The sequence below is a fragment of the Crocodylus porosus genome, unplaced genomic scaffold, assembly GCF_001723895.1.
Source record: "Crocodylus porosus isolate Cpor-Errol unplaced genomic scaffold, CroPor_comp1, whole genome shotgun sequence".
Taxonomy (NCBI): domain Eukaryota; kingdom Metazoa; phylum Chordata; order Crocodylia; family Crocodylidae; genus Crocodylus; species Crocodylus porosus.
In genome coordinates this window covers 12,334,422-12,346,069 of record NW_017728932.1, presented here as the reverse complement: position 1 = coordinate 12,346,069, position 11,648 = coordinate 12,334,422, and the positions used below count along the sequence as shown (strand labels likewise).

General features: G+C 44.2%; 1 long non-coding RNA gene across 1 annotated transcript; it reads right to left on the bottom strand.

Moving 5' to 3' along the window:
- Positions 1-228: 228 nt before the first annotated feature.
- LOC109317131 lies at positions 229-9,199 on the bottom strand. The gene is made up of 2 exons (XR_002102986.1): positions 7,540-9,199; positions 229-3,963 (listed from the first exon to the last, which is right to left on the bottom strand). It is a non-coding gene; the product is annotated as an uncharacterized LOC109317131 (long non-coding RNA).
- Positions 9,200-11,648: the final 2,449 nt, after the last annotated feature.

Sequence of the window (11,648 nt, the reverse complement as noted above, 5' to 3'; positions counted from 1 at the left end):
TTTTCCTCTTGCTCTCTCTCCTGCATGCAATGAAACACTCCTGGGCCTGAGTTATTGTGCAATAATTCACACCTAGATACTGTAAATGGCACTCGATCTTCAGCCTCTTGCCTAACAACCCACCATGGTTTGAATTATTAGGTGAGGTCCAGCCACATTCTTCAGTCTGAGAGTTATTATTTAATCATGGAGATATGGGGAGAAGGCGTAAAGAATTCAGTTCATGGCAAGGGAAAAAGCAGAAGTTTATAGCATATAAAATATATGTTGCCAGAGTTTATGAGTTTTTTTAAGCTGATGTAACATCTGCTGAGAGGACGTGGTAAGGATATATTCTTATGAGAGCCCCTCCCTGCCCTGGAGTGCCCCTGGACTGACGGCACGTATCCAGGACAGCAGCGTTGGGATGGCCTGAAATCTCTTTCTCCATTGCTCTGTCAACACAGCTGCTTGTGTCGCCGCTTTGCTGTGGTATGTGAGCATCTCTGTGATGCCTGTCACGACCCTGGAGACAAAGAGGTCACACCAGAAGCCTGGCTCTCCATCTTTTGCATTAATCCCTGGATCCGTGCAATAGCTTGGCCTATAATGTTAAGAATAAAGTGATTATAAGTTTGGTAGCTCAAAAGGGCAGCTACTGTGTTAGAATCTGTTAAAAAATTCTGGCCAGCTGCACCGAAAGGGAAAAGTCAGGGGAGCATGTTTGGGAGAGATGGTCCCTCTTAGTTCGAAGGCCAGTGCAGGCACTGGGGATTTTGCTTTAGCTTGCAGGGCAATGATCTGTGTTGTTAAACCAAGACATAGCAGGAAGATATTACAGCCACTGCCATAAATCCCCCCACACAAACTCCACTTGGAGACAGGCTGTGGGGAGGTGGATCTCTGTTAAAGTTAGAGATTTGTGTTTTAAATTTACCTGGGAGCCAGGAAGAGCCGGTGCTGCCACAGCTCGTGTTGCTTGACGCGGACTGCAGTGAAAGCCAAGGAGCTGCAAGCAGAGCTGTCTGCCAGGCCAAGGCTGGCGTCAGCCAAGCAGCAACTCCTGAGCGAGCAGCCATCTCACCTAACTGAAAATCAGTCTCTGTTGGAGAGAAACCCCTAGAGAAACACCTCACACTCAGTCTAGAAAGGGCTTTCCCTCCCCTAGCAAGAGCTGGCATGTTATAGCTTGGCTTTACACAGCAGACAGAGCTGCTTTGGGGCTGAGCTTGCATGCAGAGGCTGCGCTATGCATGCACAATAACACCAGATTTGAGACTCAAGCTCATAACTGGGCTAGTAGTCCCCAAAACCGCCTTGCTTTCCAACACCCTCCTCTCAGCAACCTGAGGAGTGGTGCTTATGGACTACTGGAAGAACTGCTTCCTGTCCCCTGGGCTGGAGGGCAGATGGCCACTGGGTGAGGCTCTTGGTAGGTGCTATAACTCTCCTAGGAATACTGGAATTCCCAAAACTGATGCAGAGCTAGGTATAAAATTGGGGTCAACTCACAATAAAAGCCTTCAGGTCCCAATCTCACGGACCCAAAGTATGGTACCTGCTGAGCCTCATGCCTTCTGTGCAGAAAGATTTCCCAGGGCAGCATCTTCCTCCTTGATACCAAGGGGATTGCCAACACCACAACCACTGCCTTTGAAAAGTCTGTGTCCCTAATGAAGCCGATTGGAAGGGGAGGAATTTTTCATATGTGCTGAGACTTAGCTTTAAATTTATGGAGAAGTACCACTGAATGCAGCAGAAAGCATCTTATATCGCAGAAGCAAACTGAAGAAATTTGATTTTTATTTCTGCTCCTCTAAGAAACAGCAAAAGAAATTAATCTTTCTATCTAAAACAGTATTACTGCAGGTTACGGCCTTGTATATGTTGAGCTGCAGTCATGCGGTTTATAGTGAACATCCCAACAAACTTTTATCTCTATGCATGTCAACAGCTCAGCTGTAATTATTCATCATGTTCATTCATCATAGGAGACCATTTTTAGCTTTGAAACTTCCTAGGTAAGAAGTGAGAGCAAAGCAGAGCATGGCATAGAAACCAGCTGGTAGCACGCAGGGGGACAGGGCAGCACTGCTGACAGCTCTTCCTTTTTATTTCAGATTTGCAAAGGAATACCAGAGCATGTGAACCAGGGGTGGGTCCAGGACCGAGCAGTCAGACTGAGCATGGCTCTCCCAAACCTTTGCACCATTACTGCTGACAGACAGGGACAGTCATGAAGGACCATGCCTCTTCCTTCCTACCAGTGGAACAACACTAGCAAAACTCAGCAAAGACTCATCGCCAATCATTTTGGGTCCCTAACTGAGACAGCCTCAGGGTATTTTAATGGGGGATCAGCACTGGAGGGGCAGTCCTGTATCCCAGCAAGTCCTAAGTGCTGCCATGGTCCTTGGGGTATAGCATCAGGGGACATAAGTCAACGTAGCTAAGAAAGCTGCACCAGGGATCAAACCGGCCCAGGGCAGCATCTAAATAGGATGAGCACAAGTTGGGGCAGAACTGAATTTAGCCAATAATATTTCCATCCTCTGGATGTTAAGCATTGTTCATCAGCTTCAGTCTGAAGACTGAATCCAATTAATTGGGAATACACAATGCCACTACAGAGAAAAAATGAATACATGCTAGAAAGAGATCAAAGGAAACTTTGTGCATGAGACAAAATGGGTAGGGAAGGAAACGTTGTTCTCAAGACCTGGAGAAAAAGATTGCAAACAACTGAGGCTGAACTAAAAATTAATTCATCTTGAATGAAGAAATTGAGTGTGACCCTCTAAGGACAAAGTGAAGGACACTCGGCTATGGCAAAACAAATTAAGGAAGGTAAAAGATAGTCCATTTAAAACAAAGTGAAGTGACTCAAAGTTTGCCCACTTAATGCAGTGCAGGATGACTCAAAGTTTTGGCTATTATTAGTTGAATAGTTCCCATGAAGGAAGCAGTGGCTTTTACTGGCCTACTTCTCCATCCTCTCAGCTCTCCCTGCTCTTCTGACACCAACAACTCCCTCCATATAGAGGTATTTCATGGGCTATAAAAATGTTAATATGCTCCCTGAGAAACTATATAAATAATAACTAGTGTCCGCACCATGGAGCTGCCTCTAAAATATGATCTTTCACAGTTCACTTTATCTATTTATTTTCCCCAAATAACTCTATACAAAATTGCATTGTGAAAACATAAGCTTCTTTTTCTTATTCCCCTAAGTGTTTGCTATTTTGGCTGAAAGGGAAGGTCTACTGCTGAATCCAAAATTTCAGAAACTGCCATAAAAAGAAAATGAGACTTTGCTGTGCATTAAAACCTGTACCTGAAAGGCCCAGGGGAGGAGGTTGTCTGGATAACCAAAACTGGTCTTTTTCATTCCTATTTTCTTTAATTATACATTTTAATTCACTATTTTTAAAACCTCTGAAACTGTATAGATCCTTGATGGGTTTTTTTCTTTTTTTAAAAACTGCCTTTGATAGGCACACTGAAGTTTGCCTAACTGGAATTAGAAAAACCTAGGAAGTAAAACCCTGTGAAACATGATTTATGACAGAAACAAGGATAGCCCTTTTAACAATGCCACTCCAATACACCTCTTTTACAACTGCTGAGAAATGTAAGTAGAGTTCATTTCTCTATTGTTTCAGTGCCTCCATCTTTTGGCTCCATTCCTCACATGTCAGTAGCCTTAATGTGCACATGACATTTCTGGGTTTTGCCCAGTTGCAAATGTTACTGCAAAACATCTAAAAAAAAAGTATTGAACTACAGAAAAATTAAACAGACACTATCCAGATAAAAATTTAAGAGCACATTTCTTCTCCCGTGCCTTGTAAAGATGCTCTAAAACATAGTGTCACTTGCTCTTAGGGAATATCCTTGGTGCAGGGGATCCCTGAGATGGTGTAGAATCAGCATGTCTGTGGCACTGCTACCTATCACGGTCGTCAGCTATTTCAATAAAATCTAAAACAATTAAAACACTGTTTTAATTAAAATGTATTTTTTTAAATATTTCTAGTTGGATTAGGCTTTAATCCATTCTCTCTCACATTTCAGCACCTTTCAGTTAAAAATTACATTGTAAAGGTCTAAACTAGTTGTGTCTTTTTTAAACAAGTTAATTAGGATGTAATGAATAATATAATGAGCTGACCATGCCTATGTACCACTGCCCTCTACAGCCTCATGTTAAAACAGCTCAACTGTGCCATAGGCCCTGTATTGCTCACAATGGAAAATCTCTATGGGCACTTGTACATGTGATACTTGGCACAATGTACACGCGATGAAAATGTTATTTGTGTGGCTTAATGGCGTCACACATTACACATGTGCCAGACTGGGGGGGTTTAGATGAGTTTGCATTGTTGAAACTAAACTACATCTGGGTGTAGTTTAGTTTGCAATGTTGCAAATTGCAACAATGCGTCTGTTTGTTCGCCCTCCAGCCACAGGAGAGACGGGCAGAGTCCACAGAAAAAAAAAGAGGATTGGGCTCTTCGTCATTTCTGCCTTCAGCAGACGCCTGCTGAAGGCAGAAGCAGTGAGGGGCACAATCCTTTTTTAAAATTTGTTTTTTGATGGAGCCTACTTACCTCTCCTGCAGCTGGCAGAGACAGGGAGGGGAGCTTCCCGTGGGCCAAATGGTCCCTGAGCTGCAAGGGACCCTGGTCCTTCCCTCCATAGTGGTGGCGCCTGCTGGGGCTGCTAGTGGGCCAGATGCTGCCCCAGCTTGGAGGCAGCACCCACCCTGATCCAACTGTTCCTTGAGCCTGCCTGCCAGAAGCCCATCAGGTGCTACTCCCCGCGCAGCCTTGGGGAATAGTTGAATCGGGCCGGGTGCTGCCTCCGAGCAGAAGCAGCTTCTGGTCTGCTACCAGCTTGTTTGGGCAGCCTTGGGGCCACCACCACTGTGGAGGGAAGGACCAGGACCCCCTGTAGCTCCGAGGCAGCTCGGCCCCCTGGCAATTCACGCCCCCGGCCATGGGCAGGCTCCAGCTCCAAAAAAACAACAGGATCAGGCCCCTCACTGTTACATGATGGAAAAATGGAAATGGTGGGTTTCACTTAAAAACCCACTGTTTCAATTTAGGGGGCATAGAATTAAACCCCGAGAACTAAACCCCCGTCACATGAAGAAGTGCCCTATTAGCTCAAAAGGTAGGGGCCTAAGGGGCTGGTTTGTTTTTTGGAGCAGGAAGTTCTCTCCTTTGTGCAGAGTTCTGCAGGGCAAAGACAGGCAGCACAGGAACCACTATGAAGTCCCGGCTGGCAACTGATGTGCTAGAGTATTAATATTTAAAAGGATGCACATGCATGAAAAAAGACAAAGACGAGAGACAGGGAATGAAAATAGCCTGCCAAGAAGTATGCCAAATAGTGTACTAAGGGACACAAATACATCACTTATGTTTTTGCATAAGTAAAGTCAGGTTTATTTCTTAAATGTGGGTCCTCCGCAGTGACAACGAGCTTTTCATATTCCCTGCCAGGCGTTACCATGCACTCTTGCCTAGACCCAGTAAGCAGGTAACTATGCCAGCGTCTATGAGCAAAGCTGAAATGCCTCTTTATGGCCTGCTTCTCTCCCTAGCTGACTCCGTGTAGGTTGTTTCTTAATCGTTAACATTTACTTCACATTGTGTGCTTGCTCATTCTTTCTTATGCATCTCTTTGTCAGGATGCCATCGTTTGGTCTTGAGTTTAATGGTCATGGATTTAGAACAAGATATTGACATTGGAAATAGAACCCAGGTTGTTCACACCCCTAGGCTAGTGTTCTGCTAATGACCTGAGCTAAAGCAGCAACTTCATCATAGTTTAGAGGCTGCCAATTAGCCCTCTGGGGCACTTGTACACGTGACAAAAATTGGCCGTTTTTGCAGTTTAATTGCCTCACAGTGGCTGTACAGGTGGCGTTTTTTATTATTTAAATTAGTTTGCTACATTGCAAACTAAACCACATCTGCATATAGTTTGCAATGTGGCTATTTGTAACGTTGCAGCCTTTGACAAGTCGCTCCCCTGCCGCAGGCTGAAGGCTGAGGGGCCCAATCCTTCCCCCCCCACGCTGCAGAGCCTGCCCATGTCTCCCATGGCCAGGAGGCGAGCTGCTGGTGAGCCGGGCAGCTTCTGAGCTGTGAAGGGTCCCAGCCCTTTCTTCCGCAGCAGCGGTGCCAGCTGGGGCTGCCTGGACAGGCTGCTAGTGGGCGGGTGCTGCCCCAGCTCGGGCTCAGGGAACAGTTGAATTGGGCTGGGTGCTGCCCACTAGCCACCCACCCACCCAGACAGCCCTGGGAGGTGGGATGGTGCTGCCACCATGGAGGGAAGGTCCGGGACCCCCTGCAGCTCAGGGCTTGCTGGCAGCTTGCCCCTCAGCCATGGGAGAGGCGGGCAGACTCCATGGGGGAGGAAAAAAAAAAGGATTGGGCCATAATGGTAACAGAAGCCTCTAAACTGAAATACTGGGGTTTTAATAGTCGCAATTAGAAACCCACCATTTCAATTTAGGGGACTAAATCCCCATCACATGTACAAGAGGCGTTGGAGTAAGTTACTCACAATTCTTTGTCAAATTCGCATAAGGGCAATTTAGCAGGATGTACGCTGCACCTCCTTAAGGTGCTGGAATAAAGAAAAGAAACAGAAAATAAAAGCATTAAAGTGCATGGAAAAAATTCAGGGGGAAAGCAGAGCAAAATAAACCCCACTATCACTAAACCAGTACTTGGCACTTGCAAGGTGTCCCACACAAAAGGGCCAGGGCCATTTATTCCCACAATGTGGGATTAAACTTGAACCTAAAATTTAAAATGGCACCAAATACTGAACCTACTCTTCATAGGATATATAGGACTGGAGGGGACTGCTTGGGTCAAGTCTGTTCTTAAATCCTGGAAGGGGAGAAAGGGACCTCAACCCTCATGCACCAACCCAACTGCTTTAATGAGCAGAGAGGGGCAGCCAGAGTAAGAAGAAAAGCCTGTCATCAATGCAACATCCCCATTATGTATTTCAGTCCTAGGCAGACCCTTTCCTGGGAGGGCTGCAGGGACGTGAGAAGCATCTACGAACTCAGCCAACACCTAATACTCCCCATTTCCACAATTTGCTACTGCCAATGGGGGCGCCTCTATGTCCTCGTTCACCACCTCAAAAAGCTGTTTATGACAAGTATGAGGTGTCGGTCAGGAAAAAAAATGATATAGCAACAGCATGGAAAGGCCACCTGCTGCACAGGATTAACCTTGTTAGGCCTCACTTTTCCTTTATGCTCCCCAAGTCTCTCCATTATGCCAGAACAGTGCACAGCATAATATACGCTCCTTTAACTCATCTGTCCCTCTGCAGGTGCATCCAATCTGGCTCAAACATGAGGATTTCTCCGGTTTTAACTGAAATAAGAGATCTGCATGAATACATTTGACTTCAGTTTAATGCATTTGTATCCTAACATAACAAAAGAGAGGCTTGCTGTGGCATTTCCATTAACAGTTGCATTCATTTTCTTCTTGCAAATGTCAGATTCTTGGAACATACCAGTCTCAGACGCAAAGAGAAAACAGGCTGCTCCAAAATTCATAACAGCAGGATGCAGGGAGTGATGGAGAGTGGGAAGAGCGAGCTCACGGAAGAATGTAAATATTTTCATTAAGTCTTTTTTTTTCTCCCCCTGCAAAAACAGATTTATCATTAAGTTCTTCCCAACTATGTAAGACCCTCATCCCCCCACCAACCTACAATTCTGCTAGTATATAAGAAGTGTATGAGACTCAGAAAGTGAAGCTGACCAGTGGACTTTCACTGCCTACTACTGGGGAAGAGCCAAACATAAGCAAACCATGTATACTCTGGAAAATGAGCTTGACTGAAAAATATTTTGTTCTTATCACTAGTGCAAAGATCAACTTTAAAATATCTTTCCCATTTAATCCCTTTAGTATCCAGTGACACTGGGTACTGGATCCAGTATCCAGTGAAAGCACTGCCTTTCTGATTAAAGCACATTAGACCAGCTTTAATGGGCTAGTTAGGGCTAGCAAACATCGTAATATTGATTGCAAACTTTAAAAATAATGCATCTTTCCCCCTAGATTGTCAGCTTCTTTGTAGCCATCCTTTCAGCTCTCCTAGTAAGGATGTCACAGGCTTACTAGCAAGCGACTCAGCCACTAGTAAACAAACTTCTGACGAGTTTTGATTCAGAGAAGCCGTCTCACCCATGCGCTGAGCCAGCTGTGTTTATCAATTCTGCAGTGAACGGTGCTGAGAAATCACAACAAGCTAGAGGGCTTCAATTAGCATTGCCAACCATTTTGTGTGTTGTGTCAATACTCCCGAAGCGAAGCTCCGTTCCCACATCTTAGGAAATTCTTTTCTTTGTTTGCTGCCTCTCCCTTGAGGCTCTTTGACTATGTTTTAAGGGGTCTACATTTCCTACTGAGATTTGGGAAACGTCTACATATTTCTTTATTTAATAATGTTCCAGTCCTGGTTTGCTGTACCTGAAGGGTGGAAGTGTTTGTTCCCTAATAATCCTAGACAAACCAGACACGAGGGAATAGCATGACGGCCCAGCAAGCAGTATGATTCAATACAGATGTAAGCGGTACTCAACCAATATTTTATTTTTGTAAAGGGGGTTTGTGCTGTTCAGAGATTCTGTGTTTTAGAGCAGGCAAAAAACAATGTCCTGATAACCTTCAGTTATCAGAGCTGAGAAAAATGCTGGAGGTGGTTTTTTTTCACCTGCAGATATCCAATTGATTTTTTTCACTTGTCTTTGCCTCTCCTGGGCTTTTGTCAAGTCCAATCATGGTGGTACCCGTGCACTAAATACAGTCATTTAGATTCTCACGGTGTTGTCTGCAGAGGACGTCAGTGGATTCAGCGCTCTCTTTCTCCGAGGTGGCTTCCCGTTTTCCCTGTACCTGTGTTTGTTCTTTTGTGCTTGCTCTCAGCAAAGTGTCATGCAGTCAAACTGCATTTTAGTTACATTTTATTTTTAGTCTGTGCCAAGGAAGCCTAGAGCGTATGCATGTGCTTTTTTTTAGTTTATGTACAAATCTAAGTGTTACTAACACGCACGCTCACGGAAAGCAATTTTCTTTGTTTTAATAATACCTCTTCAAACAGCTATTTTGTTGCCTAAACAGCTAATCATTCTACCAGCTTATCTTGCATTGGACATATCCTGCTGAATTCCCCCCGGCAAGAGTCAGTGTTACATAGTTTTATTTTTACATCCTCCTAGGTTGCGTCAAATCCGATTTTTGCTGCCGATTCCCTTCCCCAATTTCAGACGGGAGCTGCCTTTCCTTAAGCAATCCTGGCCCAGCCACAAAGTCATTCTTCAAGCGTCCTTTCAACCTTTCATTTTAGAGCTATCCTTGTGCTGCAGTGGAAAACACTACTTCCATCTTCATTCTCCCTTCAGACGCCAGACTTCTGGGCATGGAAGACTAATGGCCTCTACCACTGACACAACCTTTAAACAACTCCATGAAAAACAACTGACCTTTAGTCTCAACTAAGCAAGGTATTGCATCCCCTGCAAAAGCCACAGCTCCCTAACCTTCGCAATATACCTCAGAGCCACAAAGGAGTTGAGGCTTCCACCATGTAGCCACCAACTAATTGAGCGTGCCCCATTATACTACATTTTCTCTGCTAACTTAATAGTGTTATGACGCAAACTGGGAGTTTGATTCCTCTCTCCAGAAATAGCCTAGTGCCACTTTAAGATATACACCAGAGAAGCAAACAGACAGATCATTTTTGCAAATATATACATTCCCATTGAACAGAGAATGTGTACCCAGGAACAGCAAAACTTTTCTTTGATTACATTCCATGTGAATCAATGATTTTCCATTAAAGGCGAGTCAGATTCAAAAATTACACAATACATTTTTACGATTTTCTTTCAGAAGCAAGTCAGTAATAAAGAAGAGATAGTGGCATCATAACCAAGAGAGCAAAACAAAAGTGTGGCTCAGTACCACATACTCTATAAAATGTCATTGGCAGCATAATTTCAAGCTCCCTGGGTACTCTTAGTGTATTTCATTGTTACTGCTGAATTACCAAAAGGGGCTAATCCCTACCGAAGTATACTGATCAGGACCACAGAATTAGGGAAGGAAAATAGGAAGTTTAGAAAATTCTGAAGTATCCCCCCCGCAAATTTGCAAACCAAGATATTGCTTGAAACGCCCTCCCCTGCAAGTGGTTTCAGTTTTGACAAATTAGCATTTTCCAACAAAAAACAGTGGAGTCAATATCTCCCTAACAGGCTCCATCCCAAGCAAACCACAGAAGAGTCAGAAAAATAAAGTAGATCACCGTATGCTCTGTTTAGGAGCAGAGTCTTGGGACTATACTAGGGGTTGGCAAGCCCCAGCACATGTGCCAGAGCATGGCACGCAAAGGCATTTTGCTTAGCATGCATGTCGGGGTAGATGGCGGGGAAGGGGCTAGGCTGCACTGCCACAAGAAATCAGACCCCTCGCAGCTCCCCCATCATCCAACCCTGGCATATCAACATTTTACGAGTCAAGGTGGTAGTGGGGGGTGTCTGGCACTCTGCCCAAAATCATCGCCAACCCTTGGACTATACACTGACCTGGAGTATGTACTCTCTGGATCATAAAGTAAGCAATGCTTATTAAGATCACAGTACTGTAGTATTAGCAGCACCAGAACAAACTAGTTTCAATCATGTTTGGCTGCTATTTGAGGCTTTGAAAACGATGGGAGCTAGCCAGTTTCGGAGCTTCCAGTAACAGCCCCAAAGCTGACTGACTCCCATCTAGGCTTCCAGCAGGCCTTTGACAGCTGTTTCTTCTTCAGGGTTTCTAGAGCTAATAATTAGGCAATTAAATGGAGTAAAAGCACATGACAAAGTAGACAGTGGAGCTGGAAGATCCTGTGCACTTAACCAACATGCAGATAACTGATACTAGGCAAAAAAAAAAAAAAATGGAGCTGACATTGGCTTATACAGTTAAACAATTTATTCGCTTATCTAATTCGCATGTAAGTGGAGCACACGGTATCCTCTACAGTTTCCCCTATGTTACTCATAAAGAATTGGAATCAACTAGGAGAATTAAATGTAGCCTAGTGGACTGGGTTCCGTTTCCACCTCTGCCACTAATCTGGGCAAACCATTTTGCTCGGAGTCTGTTTCCTCCTATATAAAACACAGATAATTATGCTGAGAGCTATTGTTGACAACTGCTATACAAGAGAGAGAAGTTATTTGAAAATACTGAGCATGCATCCTAGGAGGCTGGAAAGGCGGCTGCAAGAAAGATTTAGGGAGTTGCCAGAAGGGGTTAAACAAGGCGTGCTCTTTTTCTTGCCATAGGTGAGAGGACCAGACACAGTCAAGGAAGCCATTAAAACAAAATCTGTTATAATAGCTGTCCATGTTGGACACATTAGATGCAATGTGTGGTTCTAATACTGGCTTCACTGATCAACATCCTCATTTTGAAGGTCTTGCATTCCATCACTGTAATTTTCAAAAATAAAGTGTCCTGTTCTGTGGGAGTGATTTTTATTAAGAGATTAAAGGATTGTTGTAGGTAACTCTGTAATTGCTCTTCCCTTCCCAGGAAACTGTTTTCTTATAGAATTACTAT